The following is a 20365-nucleotide window of genomic DNA, read 5'->3' as shown; positions in this document are numbered from 1 at the left end:
CTTAGAACAAGATTTAGATTCTTAGAACAAGACTTAGATTCTCAGAACAAGACTTAGATTCTTCTTAGCTTAGATTCTTAGAACAAGACTTAGATTCTCAGAACAAGACTTAGATTCTTCTTAGCTTAGATTCTTAGAACAAGACTTAGATTCTCAGAACAAGACTTAGATTCTTCTTAGCTTAGATTCTTAGAACAAGACTTAGATTCTCAGAACAAGACTTAGATTCTTCTTAGCTTAGATTCTTAGAACAAGACTTAGATTCTTAGAACAAGACTTAGATTCTCAGAACAAGACTTAGATTCTTCTTAGCTTAGATTCTTAGAACAAGACTTAGATTCTCAGAACAAGACTTAGATTCTTCTTAGCTTAGATTCTTCTTAGCTTAGATTCTTAGAACAAGACTTAGATTCTGAGAACAAGACATAGATTCTCAGAACAAGACGAAGATTCTTCGAACAAGACTTAGATTCTTAGAACAAGACTTAGATTCTTAGAACAAGACTTAGATTCTTAGAACAAGACTTAGATTCTTAGAACAAGACTTAGATTCTTAGAACAAGACTTAGATTCTTAGAACAAGACTTAGATTCTTAGAACAAGACTTAGATTCTTAGAACAAGACTTAGATTCTCAGAACAAGACTTAGATTCTTAGAACAAGACTTAGATTCTTAGAACAAGACTTAGATTCTCAGAACAAGACTTAGATTCTTAGAACAAGACTTAGATTCTTAGAACAAGACTTAGATTCTTAGAACAAGACTTAGATTCTTAGAACAAGACTTAGATTCTTAGAACAAGACTTAGATTCTTAGAACAAGACTTAGATTCTCAGAACAAGACTTAGATTCTTCTTAGCTTAGATTCTTAGAACAAGACTTAGATTCTCAGAACAAGACTTAGATTCTTCTTAGCTTAGATTCTTAGAACAAGACTTAGATTCTCAGAACAAGACTTAGATTCTTCTTAGCTGAGATTCTTAGAACAAGACTTAGATTCTCAGAACAAGACTAAGATTCTTCTTAGCTTAGATTCTTAGAACAAGACTTAGATTCTTAGAACAAGACTTAGATTCTCAGAACAAGACTTAGATTCTTCTTAGCTTAGATTCTTAGAACAAGACTTAGATTCTCAGAACAAGATTTAGATTCTTCTTAGCTTAGATTCTTAGAACAAGACTTAGATTCTGAGAACAAGACATAGATTCTCAGAACAAGACGAAGATTCTTAGAACAAGACTTAGATTCTTAGAACAAGACTTAGATTCTTAGAACAAGACTTAGATTCTTAGAACAAGACTTAGATTCTTAGAACAAGACTTAGATTCTCAGAACAAGACTTAGATTCTCAGAACAAGACTTAGATTCTTAGAACAAGACTTAGATTCTTAGAACAAGACTTAGATTCTTAGAACAAGACTTAGATTCTTAGAACAAGACTTAGATTCTCAGAACAAGACTTAGATTCTTAGAACAAGTCTTAGATTCTTAGAACAAGACTTGGATTCTTAGAACAAGACTTAGATTCTTAGAACAAGACTTAGATTCTCAGAACAAGACGAAGATTCTTAGAACAAGACTTAGATTCTTAGAACAAGACTTAGATTCTCAGAACAAGACTTAGATTCTTAGAACAAGACTTAGATTCTTAGAACAAGACTTAGATTCTGAGAACAAGACATAGATTCTTGTTTGAACAAGACTGAGATTCTTCTTAGCTTCGATTCTTAGAACAAGACTTAGATTCTGAGAACAAGACATAGATTCTTGTTTGAACAAGACTGAGATTCTTCTTAGCTTCGATTCTTAGAACAAGACTTAGATTCTGAGAACAAGACTTAGATTCTTCGAACAAGACGAAGATTCTTAGAACAAGACTTAGATTCTTAGAACAAGACTTAGATTCTGAGAACAAGACTTAGATTCTTCGAACAAGACTTAGATTCTTAGAACAAGACTTAGATTCTGAGAACAAGACTTAGATTCTTCGAACAAGACTTAGATTCTTAGAACAAGACTTAGATTCTTCTTAGCTTAGATTCTTCGAACAAGACTTAGATTCTTCTTAGCTTAGATTCTTCGAACAAGACTTAGATTCTTAGACCAAGACTTAGATTCTTCTTAGCTTAGATTCTTCGAACAAGACTTAGATTCTTAGAACAAGACTTAGATTCTTCTTAGCTTAGATTCTTCGAACAAGACTTAGATTCTTCGAACAAGACTTAGATTCTTCGAACAAGACTTAGATTCTTAGATCAAGACTTAGATTCTTAGAACAAGACTTAGATTCTTAGAACAAGACTTAGATTCTCAGAACAAGACTTAGATTCTTCTTAGCTTAGATTCTTAGAACAAGACGTAGATTCTTAGAACAAGACTTAGATTCTCAGAACAAGACTTAGATTCTTCTTAGCTTAGATTCTTAGAACAAGACTTAGATTCTCAGAACAAGACTTAGATTCTTCTTAGCTTAGATTCTTAGAACAAGACTTAGATTCTCAGAACAAGACTTAGATTCTTCTTAGCTTAGATTCTTAGAACAAGACTTAGATTCTCAGAACAAGGCTTAGATTCTTCTTAGCTTAGATTCTTAGAACAAGACTTAGATTCTTAGAACAAGACTTAGATTATCAGAACAAGACTTAGATTCTTCTTAGCTTAGATTCTTAGAACAAGACTTAGATTCTTCAAACAAGACTTAGATTCTTAGAACAAGACTTAGATTCTTCCAACAAGACTTAGATTCTTAGAACAAGACTTAGATTCTGAGAACAAGACTTAGATTCGTCGAACAAGACTTAGATTCTTAAAACAAGACTTAGATTCTTAGAACAAGACTTAGATTCTCAGAACAAGACTTAGATTCTTCTTAGCTTAGATTCTTAGAACAAGACTTAGATTCTTAGAACAAGACTTAGATTCTCAGAACAAGACTTAGATTCTTCTTAGCTTAGATTCTTAGAACAAGACTTAGATTCTTAGAACAAGACTTAGATTCTTAGAACAAGACTTAGATTCTCAGAACAAGACTTAGATTCTTCTTAGCTTAGATTCTTAGAACAAGACTTAGATTCTTAGAACAAGACTTAGATTCTGAGAACAAGACTTAGATTCTTCGAACAAGACTTAGATTCTTAGAACAAGACTTAGATTCTTAGAACAAGACTTAGATTCTCAGAACAAGACTTAGATTCTTCTTAGCTTAGATTCTTAGAACAAGACTTAGATTCTCAGAACAAGACTTGATTCTTCTTAGCTTAGATTCTTAGAACAAGACTTAGATTCTCAGAACAAGACTTAGATTCTCAGAACAAGACTTAGATTCTCAGAACAAGACTTAGATTCTTAGAACAAGACTTAGATTCTTAGAACAAGACTTAGATTCTTAGAACAAGACTTAGATTCTTAGAACAAGACTTAGATTCTCAGAACAAGACTTAGATTCTTAGAACAAGTCTTAGATTCTTAGAACAAGACTTAGATTCTTAGAACAAGACTTAGATTCTCAGAACAAGACTTAGATTCTCAGAACAAGACTTAGATTCTTAGAACAAGACTTAGATTCTTAGAACAAGACTTAGATTCTTAGAACAAGACTTAGATTCTTAGAACAAGACTTAGATTCTCAGAACAAGACTTAGATTCTTAGAACAAGTCTTAGATTCTTAGAACAAGACTTGGATTCTTAGAACAAGACTTAGATTCTTAGAACAAGACTTAGATTCTCAGAACAAGACGAAGATTCTTAGAACAAGACTTAGATTCTTAGAACAAGACTTAGATTCTCAGAACAAGACTTAGATTCTTAGAACAAGACTTAGATTCTTAGAACAAGACTTAGATTCTGAGAACAAGACATAGATTCTTGTTTGAACAAGACTGAGATTCTTCTTAGCTTCGATTCTTAGAACAAGACTTAGATTCTGAGAACAAGACATAGATTCTTGTTTGAACAAGACTGAGATTCTTCTTAGCTTCGATTCTTAGAACAAGACTTAGATTCTGAGAACAAGACTTAGATTCTTCGAATAAGACGAAGATTCTTAGAACAAGACTTAGATTCTTAGAACAAGACTTAGATTCTGAGAACAAGACTTAGATTCTTCGAACAAGACTTAGATTCTTAGAACAAGACTTAGATTCTGAGAACAAGACTTAGATTCTTCGAACAAGACTTAGATTCTTAGAACAAGACTTAGATTCTTCTTAGCTTAGATTCTTCGAACAAGACTTAGATTCTTCTTAGCTTAGATTCTTCGAACAAGACTTAGATTCTTAGACCAAGACTTAGATTCTTCTTAGCTTAGATTCTTCGAACAAGACTTAGATTCTTAGAACAAGACTTAGATTCTTCTTAGCTTAGATTCTTCGAACAAGACTTAGATTCTTCGAACAAGACTTAGATTCTTCGAACAAGACTTAGATTCTTAGATCAAGACTTAGATTCTTAGAACAAGACTTAGATTCTTAGAACAAGACTTAGATTCTCAGAACAAGACTTAGATTCTTCTTAGCTTAGATTCTTAGAACAAGACGTAGATTCTTAGAACAAGACTTAGATTCTCAGAACAAGACTTAGATTCTTCTTAGCTTAGATTCTTAGAACAAGACTTAGATTCTCAGAACAAGACTTAGATTCTTCTTAGCTTAGATTCTTAGAACAAGACTTAGATTCTCAGAACAAGACTTAGATTCTTCTTAGCTTAGATTCTTAGAACAAGACTTAGATTCTCAGAACAAGGCTTAGATTCTTCTTAGCTTAGATTCTTAGAACAAGACTTAGATTCTTAGAACAAGACTTAGATTATCAGAACAAGACTTAGATTCTTCTTAGCTTAGATTCTTAGAACAAGACTTAGATTCTTCGAACAAGACTTAGATTCTTAGAACAAGACTTAGATTCTTCCAACAAGACTTAGATTCTTAGAACAAGACTTAGATTCTGAGAACAAGACTTAGATTCGTCGAACAAGACTTAGATTCTTAAAACAAGACTTAGATTCTTAGAACAAGACTTAGATTCTCAGAACAAGACTTAGATTCTTCTTAGCTTAGATTCTTAGAACAAGACTTAGATTCTTAGAACAAGACTTAGATTCTCAGAACAAGACTTAGATTCTTCTTAGCTTAGATTCTTAGAACAAGACTTAGATTCTTAGAACAAGACTTAGATTCTTAGAACAAGACTTAGATTCTCAGAACAAGACTTAGATTCTTCTTAGCTTAGATTCTTAGAACAAGACTTAGATTCTTAGAACAAGACTTAGATTCTGAGAACAAGACTTAGATTCTTCGAACAAGACTTAGATTCTTAGAACAAGACTTAGATTCTTAGAACAAGAATTAGATTCTCAGAACAAGACTTAGATTCTTCTTAGCTTAGATTCTTAGAACAAGACTTAGATTCTCAGAACAAGACTTAGATTCTTCTTAGCTTAGATTCTTAGAACAAGACTTAGATTCTCAGAACAAGACTTAGATTCTTCTTAGCTTAGATTCTTAGAACAAGACTTAGATTCTCAAAACAAGACTTAGATTCTTCTTAGCTTAGATTCTTAGAACAAGACTTAGATTCTCAGAACAAGACTTAGATTCTTCTTAGCTTAGATTCTTAGAACAAGATTTAGATTCTTAGAACAAGACTTAGATTCTCAGAACAAGACTTAGATTCTTCTTAGCTTAGATTCTTAGAACAAGACTTAGATTCTCAGAACAAGACTTAGATTCTTCTTAGCTTAGATTCTTAGAACAAGACTTAGATTCTCAGAACAAGACTTAGATTCTTCTTAGCTTAGATTCTTAGAACAAGACTTAGATTCTCAGAACAAGACTTAGATTCTTCTTAGCTTAGATTCTTAGAACAAGACTTAGATTCTTAGAACAAGACTTAGATTCTCAGAACAAGACTTAGATTCTTCTTAGCTTAGATTCTTAGAACAAGACTTAGATTCTCAGAACAAGACTTAGATTCTTCTTAGCTTAGATTCTTCTTAGCTTAGATTCTTAGAACAAGACTTAGATTCTGAGAACAAGACATAGATTCTCAGAACAAGACGAAGATTCTTCGAACAAGACTTAGATTCTTAGAACAAGACTTAGATTCTTAGAACAAGACTTAGATTCTTAGAACAAGACTTAGATTCTTAGAACAAGACTTAGATTCTTAGAACAAGACTTAGATTCTTAGAACAAGACTTAGATTCTTAGAACAAGACTTAGATTCTCAGAACAAGACTTAGATTCTTAGAACAAGACTTAGATTCTTAGAACAAGACTTAGATTCTCAGAACAAGACTTAGATTCTTAGAACAAGACTTAGATTCTTAGAACAAGACTTAGATTCTTAGAACAAGACTTAGATTCTTAGAACAAGACTTAGATTCTTAGAACAAGACTTAGATTCTTAGAACAAGACTTAGATTCTCAGAACAAGACTTAGATTCTTCTTAGCTTAGATTCTTAGAACAAGACTTAGATTCTCAGAACAAGACTTAGATTCTTCTTAGCTTAGATTCTTAGAACAAGACTTAGATTCTCAGAACAAGACTTAGATTCTTCTTAGCTGAGATTCTTAGAACAAGACTTATATTCTCAGAACAAGACTTAGATTCTTCTTAGCTTAGATTCTTAGAACAAGACTTAGATTCTTAGAACAAGACTTAGATTCTCAGAACAAGACTTAGATTCTTCTTAGCTTAGATTCTTAGAACAAGACTTAGATTCTCAGAACAAGATTTAGATTCTTCTTAGCTTAGATTCTTAGAACAAGACTTAGATTCTGAGAACAAGACATAGATTCTCAGAACAAGACGAAGATTCTTAGAACAAGACTTAGATTCTTAGAACAAGACTTAGATTCTTAGAACAAGACTTAGATTCTTAGAACAAGACTTAGATTCTTAGAACAAGACTTAGATTCTCAGAACAAGACTTAGATTCTCAGAACAAGACTTAGATTCTTAGAACAAGACTTAGATTCTTAGAACAAGACTTAGATTCTTAGAACAAGACTTAGATTCTTAGAACAAGACTTAGATTCTCAGAACAAGACTTAGATTCTTAGAACAAGTCTTAGATTCTTAGAACAAGACTTGGATTCTTAGAACAAGACTTAGATTCTTAGAACAAGACTTAGATTCTCAGAACAAGACGAAGATTCTTAGAACAAGACTTAGATTCTTAGAACAAGACTTAGATTCTCAGAACAAGACTTAGATTCTTAGAACAAGACTTAGATTCTTAGAACAAGACTTAGATTCTGAGAACAAGACATAGATTCTTGTTTGAACAAGACTGAGATTCTTCTTAGCTTCGATTCTTAGAACAAGACTTAGATTCTTAGAACAAGACTTAGATTCTTAGAACAAGACTTAGATTCTTAGAACAAGACTTAGATTCTTAGAACAAGACTTAGATTCTCAGAACAAGACTTAGATTCTTCTTAGCTTAGATTCTTAGAACAAGACTAAGATTCTCAGAACAAGACTTAGATTCTTCTTCGCTTAGATTCTTAGAACAAGACTTAGATTCTCAGAACAAGACTTAGATTCTTAGAACAAGACTTAGATTCTCAGAACAAGACTTAGATTCTTCTTAGCTTAGATTCTTAGAACAAGACTTAGATTCTCAGAACAAGACTTAGATTCTTCTTCGCTTAGATTCTTAGAACACGACTTAGATTCTTAGAACAAGACTTAGATTCTTAGAACAAGACTTAGATTCTCAGAACAAGACTTAGATTCTTCGAACAAGACTTACATTCTTAGAACAAGACTTAGATTCTCAGAACAAGACTTAGATTCTTCTTAGCTTAGATTCTTAGAACAAGACTTAGATTCTCAGAACAAGACTTAGATTCTTCTTAGCTTAGATCCTTCTTAGCTTAGATTCTTAGAACAAGACTTAGATTCTCAGAACAAGACTTAGATTCTTCTTAGCTTAGATTCTTAGAACAAGACTTAGATTCTCAGAACAAGACTTAGATTCTTCTTAGCTTAGATTCTTAGAACAAGACTTAGATTCTTAGAACAAGACTTAGATTCTCAGAACAAGACGAAGATTCTTAGAACAAGACTTAGATTCTTAGAACAAGACTTAGATTCTCAGAACAAGACGTAGATTCTTAGAACAAGACTTAGATTCTTAGAACAAGACTTAGATTCTGAGAACAAGACATAGATTCTTGTTTGAACAAGACTGAGATTCTTCTTAGCTTCGATTCTTAGAACAAGACTTAGATTCTTAGAACAAGACTTAGATTCTTAGAACAAGACTTAGATTCTTAGAACAAGACTTAGATTCTTAGAACAAGACTTAGATTCTCAGAACAAGACTTAGATTCTTCTTAGCTTAGATTCTTAGAACAAGACTTAGATTCTCAGAACAAGACTTAGATTCTTCTTCGCTTAGATTCTTAGAACAAGACTTAGATTCTCAGAACAAGACTTAGATTCTTAGAACAAGACTTAGATTCTCAGAACAAGACTTAGATTCTTCTTAGCTTAGATTCTTAGAACAAGACTTAGATTCTCAGAACAAGACTTAGATTCTTCTTCGCTTAGATTCTTAGAACATGACTTAGATTCTTAGAACAAGACTTAGATTCTGAGAACAAGACTTAGATTCTCAGAACAAGACTTAGATTCTTCGAACAAGACTTAGATTCTTAGAACAAGACTTAGATTCTTAGAACACGACTTAGATTCTTAGAACACGACTTAGATTCTTAGAACACGACTTAGATTCTTAGAACAAGACTTAGATTCTTAGAACAAGACTTAGATTCTTAGAACAAGACTTAGATTCTTAGAACACGACTTAGATTCTTAGAACAAGACTTAGATTCTTAGAACACGACTTAGATTCTTAGAACAAGACTTAGATTCTTAGAACAAGACTTAGATTCTCAGAACAAGACTTAGATTCTTAGAACAAGACTTAGATTCTCAGAACAAGACTTAGATTCTTAGAACACGACTTAGATTCTTAGAACAAGACTTAGATTCTTAGAACAAGACTTAGATTCTCAGAACAAGACTTAGATTCTTCTTAGCTTAGATTCTTAGAACAAGACTTAGATTCTCAGAACAAGACTTAGATTCTTCTTAGCTTAGATCCTTCTTAGCTTAGATTCTTAGAACAAGACTTAGATTCTCAGAACAAGACTTAGATTCTTCTTAGCTTAGATTCTTAGAACAAGACTTAGATTCTCAGAACAAGACTTAGATTCTTCTTAGCTTAGATTCTTAGAACAAGACTTAGATTCTTAGAACAAGACTTAGATTCTCAGAACAAGACTTAGATTCTTCTTAGCTTAGATTCTTAGAACAAGACTTAGATTCTCAGAACAAGACTTAGATTCTTCTTAGCTTAGATTCTTAGAACAAGACTTAGATTCTGAGAACAAGACATAGATTCTCAGAACAAGACGAAGATTCTTCGAACAAGACTTAGATTCTTAGAACAAGACTTAGATTCTTAGAACAAGACTTAGATTCTTAGAACAAGACTTAGATTCTTAGAACAAGACTTAGATTCTTAGAACAAGACTTAGATTCTTAGAACAAGACTTAGATTCTCAGAACAAGACTTAGATTCTCAGAACAAGACTTAGATTCTTAGAACAAGACTTAGATTCTTAGAACAAGACTTAGATTCTTAGAACAAGACTTAGATTCTTAGAACAAGACTTAGATTCTCAGAACAAGACTTAGATTCTTAGAACAAGACTTAGATTCTTAGAACAAGACTTGGATTCTTAGAACAAGACTTAGATTCTTAGAACAAGACTTAGATTCTCAGAACAAGACGAAGATTCTTAGAACAAGACTTAGATTCTTAGAACAAGACTTAGATTCTTAGAACAAGACTTAAATTCTTAGAACAAGACTTAGATTCTGAGAACAAGACATAGATTCTTGTTTGAACAAGACTTAGATTCTTCTTCACTTGGATTCTTAGAACAAGACTTAGATTCTTCTTCGCTTAGGTTCTTAGAACAAGACTTAGATTCTTCTTCGCTTAGATTCTTAGAACAAGACTTAGATTCTTCTTCGCTTAGATTCTTAGAACAAGACTGAGATTCTTCTTAGCTTCGATTCTTAGAACAAGACTTAGATTCTTCTTCACTTGGATTCTTAGAACAAGACATAGATTCTTCTTTGCTTAGATTCTAAGAACAAGACTTATATTCTTCTTCGCTTAGATTCTTAGAACAAGACTTAGATTCTTCTTTGCTTAGATTCTTAGAACAAGACTGAGATTCTTCTTGGCTTAGATTCTTAGAACAAGACTTAGATTCTTAGAACAAGACTTAAAGTCTTCTTCGCTTAGATTCTTAGAACAAGACTGAGATTCTTCCTAGCTTAGATTCTTAGAACAATACTTAGATTCTTCTTCGCTTAGATTCTTAGAACAAGACTTAGATTCTTCTTCGCTGAGATTCTTAGAACAAGACTGAGATTCTTCTTCGCTTAGATTCTTAGAACAAGACTGAGATTCTTCTTAGCTTCGATTCTTAGAACAAGACTTAGATTCTTCTTCGCTTAGATTCTTAGAACAAGACTTAGATTCTTCTTAGCTTCGATTCTTAGAACAAGACTTAGATTCTTCTTTGCTTATATTCTTAGAACAAGACTTAGATTCTTCTTTGCTTATATTCTTAGAACAAGACTGAGATTCTTCTTAGCTTCGATTCTTAGAACAAGACTTAGATTCTTCTTCGTTTAGATTCTGAGAACAAGACTTAGATTCTTCTTTGCTTAGATTCTTAGAACAAGACTTAGATTCTTCTTCGCTTAGATTCTTAGAACAAGACTTAGATTCTTCTTCGCTTAGATTCTTAGAACAAGACTTAGATTCTTCTTCGCTTAGATTCTGAGAACAAGACTTAGATTCTTCTTTGCTTAGATTCTTAGAACAAGACTTAGATTCTTCTTAGCTTCGATTCTTAGAACAAGACTTAGATTCTTCTTTGCTTATATTCTTAGAACAAGACTTAGATTCTTCTTTGCTTATATTCTTAGAACAAGACTGAGATTCTTCTTAGCTTCGATTCTTAGAACAAGACTTAGATTCTTCTTCGTTTAGATTCTGAGAACAAGACTTAGATTCTTCTTTGCTTAGATTCTTAGAACAAGACTTAGATTCTTCTTCGCTTAGATTCTTAGAACAAGACTTAGATTCTTCTTCGCTTAGATTCTTAGAACAAGACTTAGATTCTTCTTCGCTTAGATTCTGAGAACAAGACTTAGATTCTTCTTTGCTTAGATTCTTAGAACAAGCCTTAGATTCTTCTTTGCTTATATTCTTAGAACAAGACTTAGATTCTTCTTAGCTTCGATTCTTAGAACAAGACTTAGATTCTTCTTTGCTTATATTCTTAGAACAAGACTTAGATTCTTCTTTGCTTATATTCTTAGAACAAGACTTAGATTCTTCTTCGCTTAGATTCTTAGAACAAGACTGAGATTCTTCTTAGCTTAGATTCTTAGAACAAGACTTAGATTCTTCTTCACTTGGATTCTTAGAACAAGACATAGATTCTTCTTTGCTTAGATTCTAAGAACAAGACTTATATTCTTCTTCGCTTAGATTCTTAGAACAAGACTTAGATTCTTCTTTGCTTAGATTCTTAGAACAAGACTGAGATTCTTCTTGGCTTAGATTCTTAGAACAAGACTTAGATTCTTAGAACAAGACTTAAAGTCTTCTTCGCTTAGATTCTTAGAACAAGACTGAGATTCTTCCTAGCTTAGATTCTTAGAACAATACTTAGATTCTTCTTCGCTTAGATTCTTAGAACAAGACTTAGATTCTTCTTCGCTGAGATTCTTAGAACAAGACTGAGATTCTTCTTCGCTTAGATTCTTAGAACAAGACTGAGATTCTTCTTAGCTTCGATTCTTAGAACAAGACTTAGATTCTTCTTCGCTTAGATTCTTAGAACAAGACTTAGATTCTTCTTAGCTTCGATTCTTAGAACAAGACTTAGATTCTTCTTTGCTTATATTCTTAGAACAAGACTTAGATTCTTCTTTGCTTATATTCTTAGAACAAGACTGAGATTCTTCTTAGCTTCGATTCTTAGAACAAGACTTAGATTCTTCTTCGTTTAGATTCTGAGAACAAGACTTAGATTCTTCTTTGCTTAGATTCTTAGAACAAGACTTAGATTCTTCTTCGCTTAGATTCTTAGAACAAGACTTAGATTCTTCTTCGCCTAGATTCTTAGAACAAGACTTAGATTCTTCTTCGCTTAGATTCTGAGAACAAGACTTAGATTCTTCTTTGCTTAGATTCTTAGAACAAGACTTAGATTCTTCTTAGCTTCGATTCTTAGAACAAGACTTAGATTCTTCTTTGCTTATATTCTTAGAACAAGACTTAGATTCTTCTTTGCTTATATTCTTAGAACAAGACTGAGATTCTTCTTAGCTTCGATTCTTAGAACAAGACTTAGATTCTTCTTCGTTTAGATTCTGAGAACAAGACTTAGATTCTTCTTTGCTTAGATTCTTAGAACAAGACTTAGATTCTTCTTCGCTTAGATTCTTAGAACAAGACTTAGATTCTTCTTCGCTTAGATTCTTAGAACAAGACTTAGATTCTTCTTCGCTTAGATTCTGAGAACAAGACGTAGATTCTTCTTTGCTTAGATTCTTAGAACAAGCCTTAGATTCTTCTTTGCTTATATTCTTAGAACAAGACTTAGATTCTTCTTAGCTTCGATTCTTAGAACAAGACTTAGATTCTTCTTTGCTTATATTCTTAGAACAAGACTTAGATTCTTCTTTGCTTATATTCTTAGAACAAGACTTAGATTCTTCTTTGCTTATATTCTTAGAACAAGACTGAGATTCTTCTTCGTTTAGATTCTGAGAACAAGACTTAGATTCTTCTTCGCTTAGATTCTTAGAACAAGATTGAGATTCTTCTTCGCTCAGATTCTTAGAACAAGATTGAGATTCTTCTTCGCTTAGATTCTTAGAACAAGATTGAGATTCTTCTTCGCTCAGATTCTTTGAACAAGATTTAGATTCTTCGATGTCGGCAGGGAATGCTGGATTTGAACCATCATGAGACAGGTTCGTTTTATCCAATTGAAGCTTGTTGTCCTGGTAGCATCTCAAAACAGTGCGAGGGGAACACGAGCAAAACGGTAAAGCAGCAGCTGATAAGCCAAAATGCAATGCAACCTTCGGGAGGTTAATGGTTGACCGCCTCTCAGCCCTCCTGGAAAAGGATGGCAACAGGCTCGGAAGGAACACCTTTGAGGGGGAAATGGGGCTTTTACACCAAGAGGTCAAATGCTATTGATGTATCCAGCACATTCAAGCTGCAGTTCTCTCTTGTGACAAATTAAACCAAAACGCCCACACATTTGTGGTGGATACTGCACGGAAGAAACACTCTTTAAAAATAAATTGTATACAGAATCGAGCCTCGTTACAAAGCTCGCTCGAGGCAAGCACATTAAACATGAAAACATGCACGGACACATGAAACATACAATTAAGGAAGCAGGAAACAAGAGGGGGAGAGAGAGGAAAGCACAACAACAGTAGAGAACAGGGACGTCGGTAGATCGGTGGAAGGGAGAGGGCTTGGGGTGGGGGGAGGGAGGGTTCGGGATACACTGTATAAAACACATGGACACTGTTAGAACTTCCAGGAAAGAAGTCGGTATTTCAAAAAAGTGGATCTGGGGTGAATTAACGGTGGTAGAAAAGATCAAAGTTTTGGATGTGGGAAGAGCAGCGATGGTGGTGAACAGCTGTTTGTAAGACCTGGAGGGAAGAGAGGGATTGAAGAGAGTGAGGAAGTTAGTTCCAGAGGTGGGACGAAAGACGAATGAAAGAGTGAAGGTGAATAGAGAGAGTTTTGATTTTGGCAGTTTCATCAGAAGAGGGTTGCAGGCAGATCTTGTGCGACCTGTAGGAATATTTGGGGGACAGAGAACAGACAGAGCTGGAGGAGCAACGCTGGAGAGGAGTCGGTAGAAGACAGAAAGACCACCAACCTGCCTGTGGTGAGTGAGTGAAAGGCCCTAGGAGGTAGCATCATCGCGGGAGATTCCAATGATTCTGAAAGCTTTGGTTTCAACAGCGTGAAGCTGAGCTAGGTGTGAGGCAGGAGCACCAGCCCAGAGGGGAGAACTGTATTCCATTGAGATGCAGATGAAAGCCTTGTATGTCGTGAGGAGCTCAGGTGTGCCAAGTGTTACGTATTACCGCCCCAAACCCCGTTTACGGTGCACCTCAGAGTCTGGAGCGGGAACACGGCAGAAAGATTTGTTATTGTGAGTGTTCCAATAAACCATGGTAAAACCACACCAATGCAATTGTAGAACAAAACAAGTAATTGTATTAAGAACTCTCACATGCACAATAATAACACTCTTAAAGAAAGTACAATGAAAATATCACTTGCATCAATTGAACAATACATGTGATGGTACCATCATTCGCCAATGCTCTCAAAGCAATGAACTCATGATACGCCAAACGTGAGTGGCATGTAACATTCCCCAAAGTCTGTGCACGGATCCGCATGCTGGGTGGAATTGGAGGTCATGCAGAACGGCAAAACAACAGGCAGGTATGGGCACGACTGTGGATGAGGAGTTACGAGGTGAGATGTCGACATGGAATTGAGGTGATATGGCAGCCAACGGCGACCTCCACACGATGATGTCGGTATGGGAATCCCAACGACAAAACAATATGCACCAAGCAGACAATCTCTTTGAGGACAAAATGGCATGCAGGCCTGAAATGGAGGCACTTGCTCCCTCCAACAATAATTCACACTTGGTGATAAAACCTGAGACGCAGGTTTAATTGCACTCACAATATGTGACAATGTCGCGGCCAATCCCTTTCCTGGGAAGTCTCAACTCATTCGCGACCAATATCGAAAAAGTCCGCTCGCAGCCTCGATGTGACTCACAGATCTTTCCTCCTCTCCCTGCCCATCTCGATCTCTCTTCTTCCAGTTTCTTTGCGGCGTTTTCCTTTTTCCTTCACAAACATTTATTTTCACCTTTTACTAAAGTCATCTTTAGTTCACACAAAAGTCTTAAGAACAATATTACCTGAAACTAAAAATCCTACAAGTATATAATAACAACAAGTGTGGAAGTGATGGATCCGGAACACAAGGAAGGACTTCGCATGACGGAGGATGCCCAGTCGACGCCTGGCTTTGGAGGCCAGCTTGGAAATGTGGTTTTCCCAGGAAAGATCATGGCAGATGGTGAGACCCAAAAGCTTGAGTGACAGAACTTCTTGGAGAGGATTGTTCAGAAAGTAGATAGGAAGGTTGTCCAGACGGTCTTTTCGGATTTAAATTGCTGAAACACCACAAAGTATGAGAAACTTGATATTTACCAGACAGATTACTAACTCATGAGATGGTATGCATGAGATTTTGCAACAGCCAGCACATTTGCAACAGAAGGAAAACACACAATGGTATCCCTGGAATATTGTGGGAAAGGGCTGTGGGGGATTGGGGTTCATGGGGCATTTTCCATTCTAACTCTCATCTGATGTTGCGAATGACAAATTACAGCTCACAGATCTAAGTCAGGGTTGAACAGCCAAGTCACAGCCCGATCTGGTGTAAGGTGGATTGCCCGAAACGCTTCGTCAAATTTCTTTGAAATTCCACTTGTGGAGGTGGTGTGATGTCCTTCAATGGAGTGTTCGGATCCTGTTGAGTACAGACCAATGTTTCCGGGGAAAGGTCGAAACATGGAGGCAAATCACTCATCATTAACTCTTCAGACTGCTGAGACCCGTTCGACCTTTGAAAGACCATTTAACACACCAAATATCCCAAAGACCCCCAAAGACCCCTAAAAACCCAGAGGACCCAAAAGTTCCCAAGGACCCAAAAGACGCAGAAGACCTAAAAGTTCCCCAGGAACCAAAAGACCCAGATGACCCAAAACACCCAGAAGACCCCGAAGACCCAAAAGACCCTGAAGATCCAAAACACCCAAAACACCTCGCAGACCCAAAAGTCCACAACAACCCAAAATACCCAGAAGACCCCGAAGACCCAAAATACCCTGAAGATCCAAAACACCCAAAAGTCCCCGACAACCCAAAACACCCAGGAAACTCAAAAGACGCCCACCCCTCCACCCCAGCCTCCTCACCCCAGCGAGTCCGGCAGGCAGATATGCCTCAAGGCGTTGAAGACCAATGCAAATTTGGTCCAATGGACCAAAGGGTCCCCTAGTGGTTATAAGTAACGATCGATAAGATTAAGACCGCGTGAACACATTCCCATCCACAAACTCAACTACAAGGTTCAAAACGTTTCCTTTTATCGTGACGATTTAATCTTCCATCAACCATGGACACAGAGATCCACGTGCGATGGAGATGGAGTGTTTTCAAATCGATGTTTGTTTCAAGATAACAAGGTGAAACAAGCAAGTTGGAAAAATCGCAACTCAATATCTAGCGTCATGACGTCATGCATACGGTACCCAGCGTCATGACGTCATTCATACAATTGTCAGCGTCATGAAGGGCAGCGTCCTCAGATGGCATGCGATCGCTAAAACGTTTATATAATTTGCTCCAAAATCAGCAGCAAAGTGAGAAATTCTCCAAATATCTAAATCAGAATATCGAATCTAATACTCAGATTAGGATGTGTTTGTAAAGCTCGCGCAACATTCACCATTTAAATAAATATTGAGGGGAAGGTGTTGAAAACGTCCTGGTTAAGTAAGGTGGTGCTCGTACTAATAAAAGGAGCTCCTGGGAGTAAACACGTCATACTTACCTGACAGGAGAAGCACTTTGATCAAAAAGGTAGTGCTCTCAGGGCGAGACCTCCCCATTGCACTCCGGGGGGGTTGACCCTTGCGATTTCCCCAAATGTGGGAAACTCGACTGTACAATTTGTGGTAGTGGGGGACTGCGTTCGCGCTCTCCCCTGATATTGAAAATAATAACAGGTGAACTTGTGTCTGCGCTAATTTGGGGGCACGAATTATTCCTTCAATTTCCTTTTTTCATTTAATGATTACTCGTTCACCCGCTCACAACGGGAGCGGAAAAAAGGGTCGTTCCTCTTTGGGGTATGTGGATTACAGTCGATCTCTGGTCGGATCTCAAGAACATTGGGTGTGTGTTCATTTACCAAGTTTCTTGCGCAGAGATTGCCAAGTGGTTTAAGCATTTGAGCAAGCACTCCATTCAAAACCGTTAAGGAACGGCTGGCTTGGCAAGCGCAAGCTAGCTGCTTGGTATAGGAGCACATCCCGAGCTTCTCCCTTTCAGTTTCGTATCAAACAGCAGGAGCGAGTTTCAAAAGTTCGCTACGAAAAATTCCTCGGCAGTGAAAGAAACATGAAAGACCACAGAATCTTGTTTCTCACAGTCTGAGAGTCCTTTAGGTGCTTTTTTGCAAACTCCAAGCGGGCTTTCACGTGTCTTTCACCGAGGAGAGGGTTCCGTCTGGCCACTCTGCCATAAAGCCCAGATCGGTGGAGTGTTGTAGTGATGGTTGTCCTTCTGGAAGTTTCTCCCATCTCCACACAGGATCTCTGGAGCTCAGCCAGAGTGACCATCGGGTTCTTGGTCACCTCTCTTACCAAGGCCCTTCTCCCCCGATTGCTCACTTTGGCCGGGCGGCCAGCTCGAGGAAGAGTCCTGGTTGTTCCAAACTTCTTCCATTTAAGAATTATGGAGGCCACTGTGCTCGTGGGAACCTTCAATGCAGCAGAGATTTTTTTGTAGGCTTCCCCAGATCTGTGCCTCGACACAATCCTGTCTCTGAGCTCTGCAGGCAGTTCCTTCGACCTCATGGCTTGGTTTTTGCTCTGATGTGCATCGTCACCTGTGAGACCTTATATAGACAGGTAGGTGTGTGCCTTTCCAAATCATGTCCAATCAATTGAACTTACCACAGGTGGACTCAAATCAAGGTGTAGAAACATCTCAAAGATGATCAAGAGAAATGGGAGGCACCTGAGATAAATTTCAAGTGTCACAGCAAAGGGTCTGAATACTTATGTCAATGTGATATTTCAGTTTATTATTTTTAATAAATTTGCAAAACTTTCTAAAATCCTGTTTTCTCTTTGTCATTATGGGGTATTGAGTGTAGATTGATGAGGGAAAAAATGAATTTAAACGATTTCAGCATAAGGCTGCAACATAACAAAATGTGAAAAAGTGAAGGGGTCTGAATACTTTCTGAATGCACTGTACTTGTACCAAGTTTGACTCAGATCCCTTTAGCCGTTGTCAAGTTATCGCGGTAACGAAAACCTATAAAGGACGGACGGACGGACAACCTGAAAGCATAAATCCTCCGGAAAACTCCCATCTTCTTTTCCCCTAAATGCCCAATTATAATGTGATGAATTGTTCATCTGGGTATTCCTATGTTGGAATTTTTTAAATTGTGATTAGCCAATGCTGAGGCTGGTCTTATAAATGATGCCCTTGCATCTTACGGTGAAAGACCTGCCTGAACTCGGTCTATCATGCACAACAGTTCATCTTACCACCAGAAAGGACGATCCCATCCAACCTGTTCTTGGATGGACAAGTAGTGCGAGGAAAATTAACAAAGGGGATGGTCATTGAGACACATTGTAATGTCATGTGATTCAATGAAGTCGCATCATCGGACTTTGGGGTCAAAGGGCAAAGTCTGTCATAGGTATATAAATTGAGAACGGCTGAAGTGATCGAATTCAAACGTGGTACAGGTAGTTATAATGATGTAAAGCTTAACGAATTAGAAATTGGGTTCCCGAGGTCAAAGGTCATATCAGGTAAAAATGTGATAACCTGTGAACAGCTGATCAAACAAAAATCATTAAATGAAAAAACAATTTAAAGAATAATTAGTGCCTCCAAATTGGCGCCGACACAGGTCTTTTGGGTCCTCTGGGTATTTTGGGTTGTTGGGGACTTTTGGGTCCTCTGGTTCTTTCAGGGTCTTTGCGATCTTAAGCGTCTTAGTTGTGTTAAAAGGTCTTTCAAAGGTCGAAAGGGTCTCAGCAGTCTGAAGAGTTAATGATGAGTGATCCGCCTCCACGTGATCATGACCAAGGAAATCGATAAGCAAGTTCGTTTGCGATGCATTCGGAGCGACCGAGTGAGACTGGGACTTTCCAGGATTGAAGGACATGCTCCATTTATCAGACAAGTCTCGAATCATTTCCAGATCAGCAGAGAGAGGTGCAGATCACTGTATGACACAATATGGGCATCTGCAAATAGGAAGAGAGGGTTTTCCAGAGCAGAGGAAGGTTATTTATGTCGATGAGGTGCAAGATAAGGTTTACATTCTCAGATTCTTCTTCGCTTAGATTCTGAGAACAAGACTTAGATTCTTCGAACAAGACGAAGATTCTTAGAACAAGACGTAGATTCTTAGAACAAGACTTAGATTCTGAGAACAAGACTTAGATTCTTCGAACAAGACTAAGATTCTTAGAACAAGACTTAGATTCTGAGAACAAGACTTAGATTCTTTGAACAAGACTTAGATTCTTAGAACAAGACTTAGATTCTTCTTAGCTTAGATTCTTCGAACAAGACTTAGATTCTGAGAACAAGACTTAGATTCTTTGAACAAGACTTAGATTCTTAGAACAAGACTTAGATTCTTCTTAGCTTAGATTCTTCGAACAAGACTTAGATTCTTCTTAGCTTAGATTCTTCGAACAAGACTTAGATTCTTAGAACAAGACTTAGATTCTTCTTAGCTTAGATTCTTCGAACAAGACTTAGATTCTTCGAACAAGACTTAGATTCTTCGAACAAGACTTAGATTCTTAGATCAAGACTTAGATTCTTAGAACAAGACTTAGATTCTTAGAACAAGACTTAGATTCTCAGAACAAGACTTAGATTCTTCTTAGCTTAGATTCTTCGAACAAGACTTAGATTCTGAGAACAAGACTTAGATTCTCAGAACAAGACTTAGATTCTTCTTAGCTTAGATTCTTCGAACAAGACTTAGATTCTTAGAACAAGACTTAGATTCTTAGAACAAGACTTAGATTCTTCTTAGCTTAGATTCTTCGAACAAGACTTAGATTCTGAGAACAAGACTTAGATTCTTTGAACAAGACTTAGATTCTTAGAACAAGACTTAGATTCTTCTTAGCTTAGATTCTTCGAACAAGACTTAGATTCTTCTTAGCTTAGATTCTTCGAACAAGACTTAGATTCTTAGACCAAGACTTAGATTCTTCTTAGCTTAGATTCTTAGAACAAGACGGAGATTCTTAGAACAAGACTTAGATTCTCAGAACAAGACTTAGATTCTCAGAACAAGACTTAGATTCTTCTTAGCTTAGATTCTTAGAACAAGACTTAG

General features: G+C 36.3%; 1 protein-coding gene and 1 non-coding gene across 2 annotated transcripts in view; one reads left to right on the top strand and one right to left on the bottom strand.

Moving 5' to 3' along the window:
• LOC144893653 (uncharacterized) overlaps positions 1–20365 on the bottom strand; it is a 1023192-nt gene that overhangs the window by 569699 nt on the left and 433128 nt on the right. The gene's annotated exons all lie outside the window — the stretch shown is intronic.
• LOC137435895 (U1 spliceosomal RNA) lies at positions 16797–16960 on the top strand. Its single transcript, XR_010986188.2, has one exon. It is a non-coding gene; the product is annotated as a U1 spliceosomal RNA (small nuclear RNA).

Source organism: Myxine glutinosa, chromosome 9 (assembly GCF_964187855.1).
Source record: "Myxine glutinosa chromosome 9, kmMyxGlut1.1, whole genome shotgun sequence".
In the NCBI taxonomy this organism is placed as follows: Eukaryota; Metazoa; Chordata; class Myxini; order Myxiniformes; family Myxinidae; genus Myxine; species Myxine glutinosa.
The sequence above is the reverse complement of the archived record's forward strand: the minus strand, read 5'-3'. Positions and strand labels throughout refer to the sequence as shown.